The sequence below is a fragment of the Parus major genome, chromosome Z (genome assembly GCF_001522545.3).
Source record: "Parus major isolate Abel chromosome Z, Parus_major1.1, whole genome shotgun sequence".
NCBI classification, from domain to species: Eukaryota; Metazoa; Chordata; class Aves; order Passeriformes; family Paridae; genus Parus; species Parus major.
The window spans coordinates 753,573-774,461 of NC_031799.1; positions in this window are offsets into that span (position 1 = coordinate 753,573).

Consider the following 20,889-nt stretch of genomic DNA (forward strand, 5'->3'; position numbering starts at 1 on the left):
AAAAAAAAAAAAAAAAAAGAAAAGAAACCAGCTTTATACAACTCTTTCCTGCTCATTTTAGTGTGGGCAGGGGGTGTTTTGTGCAGGCAAGCACCTTGTATGCATTCACTGAGGCCTTTGAAGCTGCCCAAACACAAAACATCAGGCTGGCAGAGCTTGCCTCGCCTGACACGCACACGGGTAAGGGCAGGGGAAGGCAACAGCTTAGCTGATGGCTTTGAACTCATGCATGTACTTTCCAATTATTTAAACAGCCTGGCCAGATAAATATCAGCACCCAGGGATCGACGTTAATATTCACCAGAACAAATGTTCCAGGTTTTCGGCCCATAACTTATTCAAACCAGTTGGTGGGGAACAGGGCTGCTGAACTCATGTTCCCTTCGAACCCAAAGCCTCCCAAGGAAGGGACTGGGCTGACCCATCCACCTGTCCCCATGCTCTGAGGGGATTCTGCCCCTCTGCTCTCCCTGCAGAGCCGCCTCCAGCCCAGGCGCCCCAGCACAGGAGGGATGTGGAGCTGCTGGAGAGAGCCCAGAGGAAGCATCAAGATGGTCAGAGGGATAGAGCAGCTCTGGTATTAGAAAAGGCTGAGAGAATTGGGATTGTTCAGCCTGCAGTGGGAAAGCTCTGACATGACCTAATTGTGGCCTTCCAGTGACTGAAGGAGCAACCAAAAACATGGAGAGAGACAATTTACAAGGGTCTGGAGTGACAGGACAAGGGGGAATGGCTTCACATCACACTGCCAGAGAGTAGGTTTAGAGTAGGTCATGGGGAGAAATTGTTCTCTGTGAGGGTAGTGAGGGCCTGGCACAGGTTGCCCAGAGAAGCTGTGGTTGCTCCACCCCTGGAAGTAGTCCAGACCAAGTTGGATGGAGCTTGGAGCAACCTGAGATAGTGGAAGGTGTCCCTGCCTGTGGCAGAAGGTGGAACAGGATGGGCTTTAAAAGTCCCTTCCGGCCCAAACCACCCCATGATTCACGACACAGGAACAAGGAAAACTGCTGGGTTTAAGTGATGTTGTATTTGAAAGGCCTGCCAGGGTGCTGCAGCATCAGAGGAGCTGTTTCCCTGCAAAATCTTGTTAACCAAGGACAAGGCATTTTGTAGGGGACTGAAGCAGCACCAGCTTCCATCCCTGCTCCCCTTTTAGGGTGAAGCAATCCATCATCACCTGGAGCCTGTGTTTCAAAACCATGTCCCCATTAGTGCTGGGACGATGCTGCTGTGCCTTCTGTCACCTTGGTCGAGACCCTCCTTGGGCTGTGTGCAGATCTGAGGGCAGCCAAGCCCTTCAAGGGGATCTGCAGTTCTTGCTGCCCACAGTAGGGTTTGAGGAGTACCTGAGGCACTGGTGAGTAAATGATAATTAAATATAACTCATATTCTGGTCTGGCTCAGCAGGACACCCAGACATGATCTCCAGCCCCAGCGTGTACCATCAGATGGAATCAGCAACTTTCTCATTGAGAGTTCATGCCAGGAGATGGTGCCCTGGGGCAGGGGTGAAGGGCACACATTCCAAGGTGATGCCCAGTGGCCGAGGCTCAGCCAAGCCCCACAATAAACCACTAAACCACCTCCTCTGGTCGCCTGATGGCTGTGTCAGACTTCGTGCACGCTTGGTGGAGGGAGATGGAGGGAGGAGGAGGGGGAAGGTGAATTCTGCTGAGCACCAGGAAGAAGAGGTTGCTGCAGGTTACCAGAGTTACATTTTTCTTTATGTATTGGTTTTACTGACCTCTGCAAACCAAACCAGCAAGGAAAAAGTAAGACCACACTGAAATCATGGAACCATGGGATGGCTTGGGTTGGAAGGGACCTTAAGAGGGCATCCAGTCCAGCCCTCCTGCAAGGAGTGTGGACACCTCCAATACACTGGGAGTCCCTCTCAAAACTGACTTTGCTGTACTTTGAAATGAAACAAGCCAATGGCAGGGATGTGTACTGATGTTTCTGAAGGCCACGTGATGTAGACGTACATTGTGCAGGGACTGGGGAAGTGCTTTGAATTTTCATGGGTTAAGGGGTCTGTGTCTTCACTGTTTAACCACACCCAGCCACATGCATACAATAGGGACATCCCCCCTGTCTTCTTTGGAGGCACAATAAAATCATTGATATGCTGGAAGATGGAGGAATTATGCCATAATAATAAAAACTACTCTATGTGCTGTGCCAGCCAACTTCCCCTTAAAGCCAAGCCCTGCCATGTGCTTGATTCCCTGGCATTCAACTCAAAAAGTATTTCCCATGTCTTTTTTTGAATCGGGACAGAAAATGCTGTCATGTCAGGGACAGTCAGGTGATTTTTCACTATGCAAAATAATTTCATTTCACAAACAGCCATGGGAGACCTTACATCGTTATCCTATTACCTGGAAATCAGCTTGACAAAAGGACTACAGTTTCTCAGCAGCCATAGGAGCAATGCACTGGGCCTTCCTGTAAGCTTGCTATTTCAGTTGGAGGCATTTCATGGGATGGGTGGAGACTTCTTTTAAGGAAAAAAACAGAATTATATATTGATGCTCAGCTTTTTCATACTTACATGCTAATGTATCAAATGCAGTGTAATGGCCAAGAGCTGCAAACCTTGGCCCAAGCCAGGACTTCCTGAGGCCCCCAGGGCAGAGACCACTCACACCAGTGGGAGCTGGGGCTCTGCAAGCACCAGAGAGCAGCTCAGAACACAAACAAATGAGAGCAAAACTTTTCAGAAATCCATTAAAGAAAAGGCTGGTGCCAAATCAATAAAGACTGCACAACGGATTAGCTGATGTCTGAAACAGGAAAGAGTGAATCGTGTGTTCACCTTTCCTGCACTCATTTTTGGCACATCCCACCTGCCCCCCATGGACTGGAAGGAGATCAGGTGGATTTGTGGGGGCACAAAATGTCACCCCAAAGAGCTGGGCTCAGTGGCTTTAGAACAGGTTTTTTCTTCAATTGCATATAATCACAAATAGATCCTTTCTGTTTCTTTACAGGCTGAGCTGACTCAGAAGCTAATTCATAAGGTACTTAGTGCAAATGATTTCTGACAATAGTCTGCATTCCAATTCCATGGCAATTCTAACCTGTCATTTACAGATTATCCAGTATGAGCCAAAGATCAAGATCCTATTCTGCTCTTAAGTCACAAATTTTATACTTGGCAAAGGCTTTGCAGATTTTAGGAACACACAGTGGTTGGCCTGATCTTATTTGCCAGCCATTCTTAAAAAAGAAGTATCTGTATATAATATTTTGCTGTCTAATTATGAGGTACATTTTGTTGTCTGTCTGCTGCTCTCATGCACTGATGCTTGTATTGTAGTAAAAGCTGGAAAGTGCCTTTACAGTGCATTTTCTAGTAAAGCAGAGAGGTGCCCTGGTCAAGCCACTCTGAACACCAGAGGTGTCCTCTCCCTCAGGCCACCAGTCCCTGTTTTCTCCTTATCTGTGGTTCCTGTGCAGCCCCCCCTCCTAATTCTGGGCTTTTCTGAGATCCTGAGAAGCCCCCCGGTTTTTGTCTTAGGAAGGAGGGTCTATTCACATGGGTATATTACATAATCATGGTGGAAAAGGACCTTAAAGCCCTTCCAGTGCCACCCCCTGTCATGGACAGGAGCACCTTCCAGTGTCCCAGGCTGCTGCAAGCCCTGTCCAGCCTGGCCTTGGACACTGCAGGGATCCAGGGGCAGCCCCAGCTGCTCTGGGCACCCTGTGCCAGGGCCTGCCCACCCTCCCAGCCAGCAATTCCTTCCCAATATCCCAGCTGGGCCTGCCCTCTGGCACTGGGAAGCCATTGCCTGGGTGCTGTCCCTGCAGGCCTTGTCCCCAGTCCCTGGGCAGCTCTCCTGGAGCCCCTTTAGGCCCTGCCAGGGGCTCTCAGCTCTCCCTGGAGCCTTCTCTTGTGCAGGGGAGCAGCCCCAGCTCTCCCAGCCTGGCTCCAGAGCAGAGGGGCTCCAGCCCTATTGCAAAGGCCTGTATTTGCTGGGATTTTTCCACTGGAGTGCATCAGGCCCAATTCCCATCTGAGCTTGCCATGATCCGAAGATCTTCAAGAGCCTCACACATCTAGGACAGGTTTCCAGGAAAACAAGTGAGCTCCAGAGATGCAGCAATGGAAACAATAAGCCAGTTCTGGATTTGGCAAATGGACAAGGGTTTATGTCCGGAAACAGGGCGGAGGCATGAGGGGCTGATGCCACCCAGCAGGGAGCCAGGGCTGCCATTGCTCTTGAGAGGATGGGGATTGTTTGCTCTGGTTGCTTTCCAAAGTCATTCCGATGACTCTGAGGTGGGGGGATTTCAAGGAAACGTTCGAGATGCGCATCCAAACCTTGTTTTAAAACATGGCTCAGCAAAATGACTCCCTGTTTCACACGGGAAGGCTGCTCCGTGCGTGGCAGGGGAAAGTGCTGGAGGCAGAGCAGAGGCCATCGGGCATCTGGGGCCACCAAAGGCCAGCAGGGCTTTCCAACATTGTCCACCAGGTGCTGGAAGGAAAAATATGAAAAGTCTTTGGGGTGCAGCATGACCCGATTAAAATAAAAAAATTGAACAAATCCCTAATTTACAGTGCTACTAAAGTTCCATCCCCTTCTCTGGAGGCAGGATCAGCATCTTCTAGGATGGATGCTTGCTAATAAATCAGGAGGGCTTTGTTCATCTGCCAGCTCCCCCACAGACTGGCTGGGTGGTCTTCCTGAGAGTTAAATCTCTTTAACCTCAGTATCTCTATCTGCACAATGGGTAGGAAAAATACATATTTCCTATATATTCCCTTCTCCCCTTTAATGTCAAACTCCAAAAGAAATGTAAAACAATTAAAAAATCTGAGGCTTGCTCCTATCTTTTGCACAGTAAAAGCCAAAACTCCTGGGTGAGGAGTTCTTTTAGCCTTTGTTACCACTGAGAATTTTTTAATGTAGAGGGGATCCAAGAGGGGAGATGGGCAAAAACTGCCAGATCCTGAATGAGACCCCTTCTAAACAGGAGGATTTGGGCAGAACTCTCCTGTCAGCAGACTGGTAATCTCCTGCCTAGACAGGATGTCAGGAACTGTCTGGAAACATCTCATCCTACCTTGGGTATGGCAGGTACAGGAGCAGCATGACCTGCAGTGGACAGCCAGGCTTCAGGGTGCTTATTAAACCCACTCAAGTTTCCCATTGCTCACTAAGCCAGGGCTCACTCTGTCTCCTTATTATTGTATAGTTTTACCTGATCTTGTGTTTTAGCTAATTGCTTTTTACCTTGGATTACCTGGACAAGGTTTTTATGTAACAGTTCTTGCTGAGATGGAAAACATGAGAGAACGGAACGTGGGCCCTGCAGGTTGGTACTTAGGTGTCTCTGACAAGAGTGTGGTCAAGAACATTGTACAAAATAGCAAATCTGAACATCCACGGCGTCCAATGAGTCAAAGACTTGTGGTTTAAACCACAGAGGAAACCATCCAGAGGGAACTGGATTTGTTTTTCAAAGTAGCCAGTCTTCTGCCACCTTGCACCTTTATGTTCTCCTGCCCCCCCCCCCACTGTGCTTTAGGGAAAATTTCAAGATTGCAGTTTGTTGTGTTCTATCATCAGTCCCACAATTTCCCAGTGCAAACTGCAAGGTGTTAGCAAACAGTGGGAACAGCAAAAACGCTTCACTGCTATTGTGAAAGCATAGGTATAATGCATCTCTTCGCTGAATTACAGAAAATTCCTTCCCTCCTGCAGCTGAGTGTTGGCAAAATCGGTCACTTAATTCTGAAAGAATTAATTTCTCTCAAAGAAAGTAACAGCAATTACTTCAATGTCATGGCAACACACACCAGCACTGTGTGAGATGTCTCTCACCATCTCCTCACTGCAGTCTTCCCTTGGAAATAAAAAGAAAAAAACCCATCATTTTGGCAGCAGTTTAGCACTGAGGTGACTGGGAAGCATCACCCATGGTACCAGGACTACTGGATTTGGGGGAGCATCTCCAGTGAGCATCATTCTGAGCACCCTTTGGGCAGCTGCCTCTGCTCTGCCCAGCCCAGCACTGCTGTCAGCAGGAGCACCTCCTTGTCTGCTGCTAAAATTGTCCCCAGACCATGCACGGATCTTTTCAGACAAGCAGCCTCTGAAACAGCTCAGGACCAACCAATGTTTAGTGCATCTCAGCAGCCGTCTCACCGGACTGGGGCCTTCTAGGGGCTTTGCTGGGTGGTGCAGGGATGGCCAGTGTGGGTGTGAGAGTAAATGCAAATTATCTTGCTCCTGAAGCTAATGGGAACAAAATCCTTACAGGCCATAAATTACAATGATTCTCTCTAGGATCCATAGCTCACCCTCCCAAAAAATCAGCTCTCTTGCCTTCGGCCAGGGCTCAGTCAAACGTATGGGTGGAGTACGGGCGGATTCCCAATGATATCATGGAAGGATGTGGGTTTGCCTGCAAATTCCTGTGTCTTCTCCTGAGCTAATTTCACTCTTTGTTTACTCTTATCAGGACTTCTGCAGCCAAGAATTAATTAGCAGCACTGCCTCAGTACATTGGGGTCCTACCAGTTCAAGTCATTGTATGCACACAAAGCCAAGAAGATTTGCGCAGCCTAAAACAATTTTTTAAAAGGAAGTCACTACTAAGCAATATTACTGGTTGAAAAATCAGCTAATTATACCAGCAAAAACAAACACTGAAGCAGAGACCAACTCGCCAGTTTTGCCATATATTAAGCAAGCAGAGCTGGTGGTTTGGGAGAAGATGCTTTCATAAGGGCTTTAACATTTTGTTTTGGTATCTGAAGAGCTTTCTGTCTGACTGCCCTCTGCCACGCCAGGTACCTGGATAGGTCAGGCCAGAGAGCCTCACTAAATGCCTTGCCTGGGGCTGTGCATTTTTTGCTTTTGTTCTGGTTTTTGTATTGGGTTTTGGGTTTTGTTTTTGTTTTTATTTTTTCGGGGGGGACCGGTGATGGAGGGGTTTTGGGGGGTTTGTTTGCTTGGTTTTTGTCTGATTTTTTTGGGGGGAGGGTTTGGTTTTTTTGGTTTTTTTTTGGTTTGGTTTGGATTTTTTTTATTTTGTAATTATTTGTTTCTTAAGAAGGCTAGAAAGAGTCTAAACAGAGTGATATTTTGTCACACAGCACTAATTCAGTTACTTGAAGCGAGACATGCAGAGGTTATTTGCTTCCTCTAGTTACTAAAGTAAATAAATCGCGTTTTGATTAAGTGCTGGGCGATGAAGGCAACATTGTACAATATCCCCCGGCAGACGCTTACATTTCCAAGATAAGATACACGGCCGAAAAGGCTGATGAACTACAGGCTTTCACACGAAACTACTACTACTACACTGCTAAAAATACCACCTAGCCATACTTGCTAAAATAAACATTTATATGCACAGATAATCCCCACGCTTCGATGTAGAAACCGGCGGGTGGTGGAGAACTGCTAGAAAAATCTGCACCAGAAAGTGCTGAACCTGCAGGGCTCCTTTTAGGGGCTCTTCCCTGGCATCATTCCAAACCATTGGCAGGAGCTGGGACACATTGGGAAGTGGGAGCCAGTTCAGGCTGCACATCCCAAAACACACAACCAGCAAGAACAATAATAGAAATAAAGGGCCACGCAGCTGCTGCCAGGGCTGGAGCCCCTCTGCTCTGGAGCCAGGCTGGGAGAGCTGGGGCTGCTCCCCTGCACAAGAGAAGGCTCCAGGGAGAGCTGAGAGCCCCTGGCAGGGCCTAAAGGGGCTCCAGGAGAGCTGCCCAGGGACTGGGGACAAGGCCTGCAGGGACAGCACCCAGGCAATGGCTTCCCAGTGCCAGAGGGCAGGCCCAGCTGGGATATTGGGAAGGAATTGCTGGCTGGGAGGGTGGGCAGGCCCTGGCACAGGGTGCCCAGAGCAGCTGGGGCTGCCCCTGGATCCCTGCAGTGTCCAAGGCCAGGCTGGACAGGGCTTGCAGCAGCCTGGGACACTGGAAGGTGCTCCTGTCCATGACAGGGGGTGGCACTGGAAGGGCTTTAAGTTCCAACCCAAACCACTCTGTGATTCTATGCAATTTTTTTATTATTATTATTTTTTTAATATATATTTGTTTTAGGCAGAAGAAAAGCTTTAGTAAATATTTTCACATCATAATTTTCATGCCGATGAGAGCATATCAGACCAAGATAATAGGAGTCTCATTTCCTCTTAGGAAACTAAATGAGAAATGAGGCCTGGAAAGAAGCTGGTGAAGTCAGCTAGTCTGTCACCCGGCTCCCTGGGGCATCACCCACAGGAAACACGGTTTCTGTTTTCTTCAGGGACAGTGTGCTAAGAAACAAAAATCCCTCTCAGTGAGCTCCCACCTCCATGAATTTCTTCTTGAGACAAAGGCCATGTTCCATGTATGGTAGGTAGACTTATTCTGACATAAATATGTTTCTGGACTACAAAAAGTATTTATTTATTTTTCTGAAGTGTGAGAAGATGGGACACTGGGTAGTCCTTTGCCAGACAAAATGGATTCCAGAATCCAAAACATTTTAATGTGGGACACCAGAAGCTAGTCAAGTGTTCTATGTGATAATTTGAGTTCCAGATTGCTTAGGGTGGAAAGAGACCTTAATATCATCACTGCTACGGGACAGAACACTTTTCTCTAGAGCAGGTTGCTCCAAGACGTATTTCTGCTCAAAGATATTATATCATTTAAGTATTTTGCAACACTTTAACTCTGTTTTTCTGCCTATTTTTTTTGTCCCTGGCATGGGAAGGCTGCACCATGGCCTTGAGACAAAACAGTGCAGCCCCCGGAGCCGGAGAGGAATAGCTGCAAGTGCTTACACAAGAAGGGCTCATCAGGTAGCTCTGAATGAAAAACATGCCAAAATCATGTACTGGGGCTCAGTACATACAAACCTTGGAATAAAGATAAGCCAGCCTAACCATCTGGAAACGTATGTCATATGATAGTACATGCAACTTGGGTTTCGCTCTTAAATCCTCCTGTCCCCAAAAAAGAAAATGAAGTTAACTCTAAACATGTTTCTTCTTCTACTAAAAACATCTAAATTGGAAAGTCCTTGAGCAAGCTGTTCCTTTTCTATTTCCAAATCTTAAAGCAAGTAGAACCATCAATGCCCCCCAAAAGTTAACAATTGAATTCTGCCAAGGAGATGCAAGGAGACAGGTCACCCTTCAATACTAGGTATTTATTTTCTTGTATTAAGTGTTCCTAGTAGAAGAGTGAAAGAAAATAGCTCAATTTTTGCCTTTCAAAATGTCACTTCTAAGAATCATTTTTTCAGTTCCAGGAAAGATCAATCACATTATTGCTGGCAGTAAGTAGCACTCCCACAAGCTGTTAAATTCTTTACCTGCAGACGAGTGGCTCTTGAATAGCTAAAAAACCCTGTTTCCTGCCTTTTGAAGATATGAAAGAGACTCAAAAGGATTATGAAATCACTGTAGCAGATAACCTTCAGACAACAGCATCATCAAAAGGCAAGGATAAACAACAAAATTCATCCAACATCTAACTGTGTAACGTCAATAAGTTCCAACTGGAGAAGAATGGCCTTCAGCAAAGCCAGGTTCTACAAGGAATATTATTGGTGGGTGTAAGGAAAGGAAATATCATGACTGGCAGCAGCAGTATATACATTAACATATGTCTTTAATAGCACATGACACTTCCAAGGAAAGGAACCACAATTAAAACAATTTTAAATATTAACAAATGTACCAGCATGATATAGAAGTGTTTCTCAGTTTAAAATAAAAATATCCTGCAGTCTAGACTGGGAGTCTGGGGCCAAAAACTCCTGGGGTCACCCTGTCCAGAAGAGACAAGCTCACCTGAAAGAAGATGGAGAAAGGGTCTGTTTGTTCTGCACATCCTACAATCACCTATGACCACCTGAAAAGATTTTTGTTTGGTTACTCTTTCATTAAAGTCCTTAAGTCCAAGTCCTATGCATGAGGTATGCCCTGGGACTGAAATTGGGCTGCCCCTCTTTCTTCCCTGGTCTTTCCCCCCAGGATCTCTCCCCTTTGCTGCTCACTGCCCTCACAGCTGGCCCATGATTATCCATCTTGCAGCAAATGAGGGAAACAATGTGTTTGTGCTATTGCATAGACCAAACCCAAATGTCCAGGCACCAGACACTTCTATCTTTAAAGGTGTTCTAGCCACAACAAAAGTTTAAGCTTTAAAGCGTTCTCTGATATCAGTAAAAGCTGATGATGCTCTACCTCCCATGGGAGTAAACCTTGTTTCCAGGCGTATTGAAGTACTTCAGGTTATTTTGATGTCTCTTTTAAAATTATCCCACTGGACACTTGCTTTGACTGGGTATACTAGGTTTACACAGCATTCCACAAAATACGAGACTACAGCACTAGGTAACTCAGTCTTCTGCTTCTGGCTTCATCTCACCCATAATATTCTGAAAATTCACAAGTAAATCATAATTGGTGGTATTTATGATCTATCAGTGTTACCACCCTGACATTCCTGGAGGATTTCTTCCTCCTCAAGAGGCAGCAGTACCTGATCCATGGATGGCTCAGTATCCAGGTGGGAGGGCATGGCAACAGAGGGCCATGGACCAACACCCTGGAAGTGAAAAGGAGATGGTCAGACTCGAGGTCTTACTGGCAGGGCTAATGAGTATCAGAAAAAATATCCTCCCAGCAGTGTGGGCTTTGATTTCCAACAGACAGATGCTCCTACATTTCTAGCTCACTCCACTTGGGAGAGGGGTTTGAACTACAGAGAAGGAAGAGTTTAGAAGTCAGTACCTCATGTATTTCCTGAGCAAGGAGTGTCTGGGTGCCATGGTACAATTCTGCTGCTAACTCCTCTGAGCATAGGCAACACCAATTTAGCCCTAACCAGTCTCAACTGGAAGGCTAAATCTGCTGAAAAGGTTTTAATTAAGAGCTATTCACCTGGAGCCAGACTTGATAAGTGTTTGCCCCTATGACCAAACCAAAAACAAGGGCAGATCAGGCCACTCAGGAGCCACTCAGGACAGTAAAATACATGATGGCAAACAAGTAAACTTTCATTTGTCTTTTGATCACAGTCCAGATGCTTTTCTGTTCTGTGTCATCAACATCACTCCATGACCAGCTCTGGATAAGTGAAGATGAGCAAAGGACAGCCTGTGCTTGAGTTCCCAGAGGATGAACCATGCACCAGCAGGTAACAGCAAGCCAAAAATTTGAGATTAACATTCTGATGGCTCATATTTTGTCCGTCATCACTGACAGAGGACTTGTAGAAAGATGTCTCACCTGCAGTGACAAATGAACTCATGCTTTGAAGCTAACAGTTTCCCTTGAATTGCTCTCATTATTCTGTGCCTTAGACTGCCAACACCGTATGTACATCTTCTTTTTGAGCCAAACCTACCAGAATGACTGGATTTTATATTATATCACTAAGTGGCAGGATGAGATAATGATACGTGTCCCCTTTACATGCCATTTTCCACAGGGCCCAGAAGGGATCATCATACTTTATTTTATGATCAACGGGTCATTCATCTATATCTGCTTTGAAGCCACAATAGACATTTTGCCAATCACTAATAGAAACTAAATAAACACAGCCAAACAGAGTCATCTATCTGTGTGGTGAGTAATTGTGAGGGGTTCCTCTTTAAATAGATGCCTAAGTAAATATAGAAATATCATTTTACAAATGCTGGCTCAATAAGAGGTGTTGGGGAACTACAAAGAAGGGTCATCTCACTTAGGTATGTACACAGAGAAGTGCAAACGTAGTCCTAATACCATTATCAAGCACATACCGAAAAAATTTAATTTGGCTTTTATTGCCCCCTGTGTGCATTCTTCAGTGTACCATATTCATGATGGAAAAGTGCCTTTTTATTTCTAAAGCCTCGTCCACAAAAATGACCTTTTTATTGAATATTTTCGTTCTAGCAGGCAGCAGTTTATTTCCCAAGGAGGCTGTTGGGGGACTATTTCATATATAAGAGTTTGTGTGAGGGTTATAACGCATGTGATGACGGGTTATAATGCAGATGTATGATCTTTCTAGATCCTCTCTCTGCCTCTCCCCCTGTCTGTGTTTATTAATGACCCTGTAGCTCTGAGCCCGAAGCACTGGGTGTTCTGGCTGACGCAAGTTGTTTTGCTCTCAAGGGCAATCCTCCCTCCTGTGTCCTTGGGGCACAGTATTCGCCCTCAGGTGTCAGGCTGTGCCGTGGGTCCAGAGGTGTAGGTTTCTCGGTGCCATATGGAGCTCCCTGCTACCTGCAGCACAGCAATCTAAATATTAAGGATGCGTTGGTTTGGAAAGTTCAGCCCCCGGTGAGCAATACTCAGTTAACTGCAGGAAGAGGGAAGTAGAAATCGGGAAGAGGAAGCAATGGGGATTCATAAAGGGTTTCAAATGCTTCTGTAATCGTCTGCAGATCAGACAGAGGCTGGTGACTCCCACTAAGGCCTGCCAGCACATAGCCACGATGCCTCACCTGGCGACCTGAGTGGGACTGAAGGATTTATCTCCAGACAAATGATGGAGATGGTGGTAGAGAGGTAACAGGCAGACATGAAAATCAGTGTGGCACAGGAAATTGCTTCCAGGCAGGAAACTTTGCCTCCCAAATCTGTAGGAAGAAGGAAAGAGTTCTCCTAGCCTTACTGATGTTTGAGCATTGACTGTCATTGTATTTCTGCTGTTCTTCACTTCCCCTCCACAGCTCAGTCTGTTCAACCTCGACAACTCACAGCCTCCTCTCTTCCTATCAATAAAACCCTTGAACTAGAAAGGAAGAAAAAACACAGACATTTTGCAATACCTCTGTAAAAAATGAGGTTCCAGGAGACAAAGAGTCAGGATTCCTGGGACTTGCACCCACAGAGAGGGAGATGGCAATAGGACACAGGTCTTTGCAAGAGGACATCCTGATTTTTTCAGCTGCCAGGGGCTCAGAGCTTGGAAGAATCACATGCTGAAATAGCACATCGTTCTTTGTGTTCTGTCAAATGGGGACAGACATTTTTTAGTTAAATGGCTGCTTTGTCTGCCTGCTGACACTCAGTGGCAGCTGTGGCTAGAGATATGGGCTGGGCACAGACCAGACTGTGGGCAGGAGAGGAGGGGGGATTGTGCCCCTGTGCTGAGGTGAGACCCCACCTGCAGAGCTGCCCCAGCCCTGGGCAACACCAGCACAAGGACGTGGAGCTGCTGGAGCCAGCCCAGAGGAGGCCACGCAGCTGCTGCCAGGGCTGGAGCCCCTCTGCTCTGGAGCCAGGCTGGGAGAGCTGGGGCTGCTCCCCTGCACAAGAGAAGGCTCCAGGGAGAGCTGAGAGCCCCTGGCAGGGCCTAAAGGGGCTCCAGGAGAGCTGCCCAGGGACTGGGGACAAGGCCTGCAGGGACAGCACCCAGGCAATGGCTTCCCAGTGCCAGAGGGCAGGCCCAGCTGGGATATTGGGAAGGAATTGCTGGCTGGGAGGGAGGGCAGGATCCCGGCAGTGTTCAAGGACTGGTTGGATGGGGCTTGGAGCAGCCTGGGATGATGGAAGATGTTCCAACCCACAGTAGGGGGTGGAATGTAATAATTTTCAAGGTCCATGGCAGGGGGTGGAATGGGATGATCTTCAAGGTCCTTTCCAACCAAAACCATTCCCCATGAAGACAGCTGGTCCCAGCTGGGCAGTGGCACCATCTCCCCTGTGCAGCTGCAGACCTCCCAGGATAGACTAATTTGTTGGGTCCCAAAGTAGCAATCCCCAAAACAAACCTGTCTGAGCTGCAGCGCATCCCTCACCCGTGCCTTACCCCGTGTCCACCTGGACCACCCAGCTCCCTGGGCATCTCCTGGGTGGAGATGGCTCCCACATGGGGCTATCAGCCATACTGCAATGGGTGTCCAGGAGAAAGAATTGCTCTCTGAAAGGGTTCTCCTCTCAGAGACCCTCAGGAAATACTAAAAAATATTAGATCGGAAATCCAGCTTTCTTCTGTCAAAATACATGAGGTGAATGCCATCCAATGCATGGTCTAGCCAGGCTAGTGCCACTAGTGAAATAAATGTTTTCAAACAGTGATTGAGGCATTGAGTTTTTCCTACCCAGCCTGGTGAGCAGAGATGAAGTGCCTTGGCAGATGCTGGAACAGAAATCCACACTGCCCTCAGGGGCGCGTATAATGGCATGGGATTTTTGTACATTACAGCATTCCTTTAACACCATGTCATCTAATGACAGACTTTCTTCTCTTTTTCAGGGGGTAGGGAGATAGAAATTAGGTTTGTTATATGGCTTCCTCCCTCTGAGCTGTTTCTCAGTCTAGTTTTCAGATAGACCATGGATTATGTGTTAACTGTGAATAAAAAAATTAGTTCTGCCTTGTAGTAGTAGGTGCCCTTTGGAGTCTGGAAGGGGAGTAACTGCACCTGCTCTGCCCTGTAGCAATAACACAGAGAGGTAATAACCTGTTAGTAAGCACAGTGATAGCTGGGTAAACTGAGGAATGGGGCTGGCTCAAGGGACAGTGGGCACAGGTTGTGACAGCCTGGAGGTGGCAGCAGGTGGGGCTGCCAAGGGTGAAGGGTGGCAGGGAGAGGAGGAAGAGGAGGACCACGAGGAAGAAGCAGCAGGGAATCCCCAGCCCCATGGAGGCTGAGACTGGCATGGTCTGAGCAGGGCAGCACCACAGGCTGAGGAGTTTTTGTGTGTTCTGCAATGTCCCCTCTGCTGGCACTGCTGGGGCACCTCCAGTGCTGGGACAGCTCTGGGCCCCTCAGCACAGGAGAGACACCGAGGGGCTGGAGCGTGTCCAGGGCAGGGAACGGAGCTGGGGAAGGGGCTGGAGCCCCAGGAGCGGCTGAGGGAGCTGGGAAAGGGGCTCAGCCTGGAGAAAAGGAGGCTCAGGGGGCCCTTGTGGCTCTGCACAACTCCCTGCCAGGAGGGGACAGCCGGGGGGGTCGGGCTGTGCTGCCAGGGAACAGGGACAGGAGGAGAGGGAACGGCCTCAGGCTGGGCCAGGGCAGGGACAGGGGGGACATGAAGAAAAATTTCTCCATGGAAAGGGCTGTCCAGCCCTGACACAGCTGCTCAGGGTGGTGGAAGAGTCCTCATCCCTGGAAGGATTTAAAAGCTGTGTGGATGTGGCACCTGGGGACAGGGGATAGAGGTGGCCTGGGTAGTGTTGGGGAAATAGTTGGACTCAGTGATCTTGGGGGACAATTACAACCTAAACAATTCTCTGATTTTATACATATTACCACATACTTCCCATTGTTCAACTGCAAGATGCTCCTGAACTATGGCATGGCTCACATCCTTTATCCCAGGGCTGCATCCCAGCCAGTGCTGTGTAGGAGCCCTGATGGGGACAGAGGGTGTGAGCTGCAGCAGGACCCTGTAGGCAGGGAGGCAGCACTTAAAATAGTTCAGGTGTACAGAAAATGAATCCTTCCTTCTGGGACTCTGAGTAGTTTTGTGTTCTTGGTAAGTCAAAGCAATTAAGAGAGCTTTCTGGCTTTATTTAATCTAATTTACCACATTTTTCTGTAATGAACATGTTGCAGAATAGTTTAACTAGTCCGGACTAAAAGCACTTTCAGAACAGTACCAATTTACCTCACCTGCTGTTCTGTGGACTGATGTGAGACAGAGGGAGATGATGCACTGAGACTCAACTTAGGTCTCGCCAGAGGGATCAGGACAACATGTCATGATGTTTCTAGCTGTGACCCAAGAAGCTGAGACCTTGCAGTCTGTCCTTTTTATCATAGGAAGTGTCCAAGGTCAGGTTGGATGGGGCTTGGAGAAACCTGATCTAGTGGAAGGTGTCCCTGCCCATGGCAGGGGGTGGGACTGGATGGGCTTTAAAATCCCTTCCAGCCCAGACCATCCCAGGATCCTGTGATCTTCCCATCGGACCGAGTGCTGGTGGAGAAGCCCTGAGAGCTCTGAACTCCCACTGACAGACACTCTTTGGAGGTGAGACTACTCTTTGTAGGAGTCAGTACGATCTTGAGAAACCTGAGCTGCTGACTTCCTAGCACATCAGCACGAACAGAGAGAGTAACAATACTAATAATAAATAATAATAATAGTAATAATAGTACTTAGCACATAAGGACAATAGCTGTGGGGCTGTGAATGGGGTGGTTCTTTCAAAGCACTGTTTATGGTGCCTGTGATATCAGAAAGTCTGTCAGGAGGTCTGCTGCTCAGATTTCTTAAGGGCTTTAGGAGGTGGTAATTGTCTCACTTTTGCTTTAATCACCGTGTTAATTATGGTTTTAAACAATGGCTATAAAGTCATCCTTTAATTCTTTGTGAAGTGCTCTTCCCTGTCTCTGTGATTTGGGAGGCAGGTGAGTACTGGAAAGCATTGGGATGAGGTCACAATTAAGTACCCTCACTAGGACCAGCAAACAAATGAAAATCTTTTTAATTTTGCTGATTGTAATTGATACACTTCAATATCTAAAGTCTTTCTCTGAACTTGAAGGCACAGTTAGTGTAGGATCCATTACTATGATCTTTTCCTCTATGCTGTAAATCAATTTCCTTCTCTGTTCCATATGTGCTGTTGAGTGGTTTGATTTTGTGGTGTTAAATTATGCCAGAAAACCTCCCAAAAATCATAAAATGAAAAAAAAAAAAAAAAGGGGGTGTCTCCAGTACCCCTTGGATATTTCAGGCCTAAAGTTACTTCTATGTCTTTTAAAAAAACCTCAGATATTAACAGGTATGGGAGATGGTGAGCCATGTTCTGCAATCTCTAGAAGAGCCACGGGTGTCTCAGTCAGCACAGCTGTTTTTACCTCCTCACAGAATATGTAATTTTTCCTCTTAAATGAAAAGAACAAGTCTGGGCCTCCTTTGGATTAATCATTGCTATCAGATGGCGTGCCTTCTTCCCTCCAGATAAAATGAATGTGCAGGTTTGGGTAATGTGCTTTTGAAAATCCAATCTTTAAATTACACTTTACTTCTAATACTTATTTTTTTCCTTCACTTTATGCAATTTGGATTGTGAAATCAGGGAAGTCAGTTCCTGTCCAATCCTATATTTCTTGTTTACCTGAAACTCCCTTACTTGAAGTTGAAAGAAATTTTCTCATCCTGAAGGTAGTGACTATCAGGGAGAGTTTCAGTTTTATTTTAGTGCTAGCTACTCTCCCATTCTCAAGCAATTTCCATCACTTGGAAATTTCAGAGAAAAAAATCAATTCCCAGCAGGTTGCTTTTCCTGGAACAAAGCCATGTGCAAGACTGTCATGAAAGCATTTCTGTTGGGTTTAATGTTTGTAAAAAGTTATTAAAGAATCCCAACCCTACATTTAGACAAATGAGGACTTTTCAATTATCTGTTTTAATACACTGGCTCTACTAATTCATAAATTATCGGGTATGAGGAGCTATTCCTACTGTCTAGACTACCCACCTGAGTAACTCGGGGCAGAAAGACTCCCTGCACCCGTACAGGTTTAAACCAGCTGGAGCTCATCTGCTGAATACCACCAAAACCTCATTTCACAATTATTATTGACAAAACATCCACCACAACCAGTGGTTAATTACTCCACCTGGATCATTACTGTTGAAAAACGATGCTTCACTTCTCAGTTGTGCCCTACTAGCACAGCATCTACCTTTCCTTTTTTTCACCCATGCAGGTATTTCGTGACTAAGTCATTGCAGATAAAAAGACATTACTTGCCTCAGCTGTCCTGATTTTGAAGCATCTTTTAATTATTTGCATGAATCTTCCCCCTTCTCTCTCACACACCTCAGAAAGGCATATCACATATAAGTCCAAGGTATTGTAATCTTGACCTATAATGCTCCCAGAGAACTGGAATATAAAGAAGCATCTAACAATTGTGTTATTTTTAAGTGAGTATTTGTATTGGATCTGAGCAAGAGAAGTCCAGACTGTGTTCCTTGCAGCAGACTTGTGCAGTGCAGCAGCGATATTCCACATGGAAAAGGTCAGGGCTTCATAAAGTCCTTGATTGCAGATGTCTGATAGTTGGATTATTTTTTTATGTCAAGCTGTAGGTCAGAAAGAAGAACACTGATGCTGAACAACTCACCATAAACATGAGAATTTTCTTTTTACAACAGGCCAGTCCCTGTCTGTGACTGGACAAAGATTTCCATTAGTGTCACAGGGAGTTTTGCTTGGTAAAGTCTGTGAAAAACATAGGCTGTTATATTGCCATCTGTGAGGACATGACTAATGTTTGAGGGAGAGAAATCAGCTCCACAGTGCATCTGGCCAGGCCACTGCAATAAATACAGAGAGACACATAAATGATGGTAAGGTTACGACCTATCCCATTAAAAAGGAAGGAACTCCAAAATTACACCCCTACCTGCCAGCAATAGGAAGTACAGAAGCTGGAGTTTTTCCTCTTGCCTTGCTTGCTACTCTCCCATCCCTTTTACAACTATTTCCTTCTGCCAAAAAGGGTTTGGGGTGGTTTTGTTTGATTTTAGTGAGGGAGTTGTGGTCTCCTCCCGCTGGTAAACTGATCTGCACGTCAGTGGCACCTCAGTCTCCTTTTCTGGGTAAGAGGAAGAGCACATCCCTGCCTTGTGGCTGCATCTGAGTAGCCCATCTCTCAGCAGCTGATAAAGTCCCCTAAAGCCAGAATTCAGGGACTGGCTTGATAACAATGGGACTAAAATGCTGCTTTTAAGTGATGAACACCCCACCCTTCCCCAGTGCTCCTGGGCATTGGTGTTGCAATGTTGTATATGCCAGAGTCCAGGAGGCAGTGGATCCTCTCTTGGGATACACCCTGAGGTCCTAGAATCGAGGAAGCACAGAATAGTTTGGGTTGGGAGGGATCTTAAAGATCCTCTGGTTCCAGTCTCCCTGCCATGGGTAGGTCTGCAGGTAAATGTGGCCGAAACCAGAAAGCCTTGGTCTCCTCTGAGGTGCCAGGAGGAGGAATCACAGGGTAACAAATACCCCTACTTCTCATGTCAGCCCCAGCTCTTTCCACACAGCCCATTGTCTGATCCAGATATCCCCATAGGTAACTACAAATAAAACATTGCAGTTCATGCAAATGTACTTACTTGAAATAAAGAGGATTTGGATTTACACTACTGAGATTGAAACACTGAAAGAAGGATACCAGCTATACACTCCACATGTGCTTATCTTTGAAGTGCTTTAGCAGAGCCACTTTGCTGTTACAGAAAGAAAAAATTCACTTTTTGAGAGCTAACACAGCAAACCAAATCTGAAAACTTGTATTACTAATTTGGACATCTGAAACACAGAAGTACAGGTAATACAATATAAATGAAGAGTTACAACTAAAGTGGTGCATTAACATTGCGTATCTTTTATTAACATTGAGTCAGACTTTGCTAGATCCTAAGGAGCTAGGTGCAGGTAAATGCCAAAGGCACTGGGATCTCTGGGTTGGACTGCTGGAGGAAGAAGCCAGCCTTTTTCTCAGCATAGCATGTCCCAGTGAAAGGGATTTTCAAGCTTTCCTTTATCTGTAAAATCAAATATTGCAGCTGTCTCCATTCCTCCCCTTTACATCTTCCCTCCAACAGTCCTGTGTTTCCTCTGCCTGGGCTGTGGCTCCCAAATTACACCGTGTTCTCCTGCCCAGCTCCACCATCATCCCTTCCCAGACTGTCTGACCTAAATCCCTCTCACCTCCTGGCTGTAAATCCCACTGGTGACATTTGTCAGGAGCTGGGCTGACCCTTGGCCCCACTGGTGACACAGCACTGCTGCCATGGGTTATTTGAGGGGCAGAGCTGTGGCAGCCCTGTGGACACTGAGTATATCAGTGAGTGACCACCAGAGAGGGCACAGAGGGCAGGCACTGCTCCTGTGGCCCACCTTGGCTTGTCGTGGCCATGGGACACCAGATCCTTTTTGCCAGCAGCACTTTCCCTCTGACAGCATCCTATGCTCACTCTTCCTTTCCCTGCAGCACACTGGGTCCTGATCCCTTCACCATCTACATTCCTCTTTGATGGATGCAGTTACACCAGCATCTTACATTGCAAACAGCAAATTCGCCTACTGAAATTAGGGAGACATATAGTTTTAATATGTATCCATATATATAATTTCCTTTATGTTGGCGCAAGGGAGACTGCCCTGTGTTTAACCCCCTTCTAGCTACCAAACCTAAACACTACAACATCTGTGTGGTCAGCTGGTAAAGCTAACAAAATTTCAGCCAGCAAAGCACATAATCAGGGTCAGGCATGTGTGAGTGCCCTGATGAATCAAAATATTCCCATCTTGGAATGAGCCCCCCAGGGACAGCACTGGTGCCTCTCACAGCTACCGGTGGACATTTGATTTGGATCGTCCACCATCCATTTGGATGGCCACCAGGGCTCAAGAGAGGAATGGTTTTCCCTATGGCTGGTGAAAAAAGGCAAGGATACATCTCATCTCATCATGCTTTTTTCTTATTTTTCCCACAAAATGGTGTGGGCTGGGAGGGACATAAAAATTCACCTCATACTAACCCTTTCTTTCATGGGCAGGAGCACCTTCCAGTGTCCCAGGCTGCTGCAAGCCCTGTCCAGCCTGGCCTTGGACACTGCAGGGATCCAGGGGCAGCCCCAGCTGCTCTGGGCACCCTGTGCCAGGGCCTGCCCACCCTCCCAGCCAGCAATTCCTTCCCAATATCCCAGCTGGGCCTGCCCTCTGGCACTGGGAAGCCATTGCCTGGGTGCTGTCCCTGCAGGCCTTGTCCCCAGTCCCTGGGCAGCTCTCCTGGAGCCCCTTTAGGCCCTGCCAGGGGCTCTCAGCTCTCCCTGGAGCCTTCTCTTGTGCAGGGGAGCAGCCCCAGCTCTCCCAGCCTGGCTCCAGAGCAGAGGGGCTCCAGCCCTGGCAGCAGCTGCGTGGCCTCCTCTGGGCTGGCTCCAGCAGGCCCA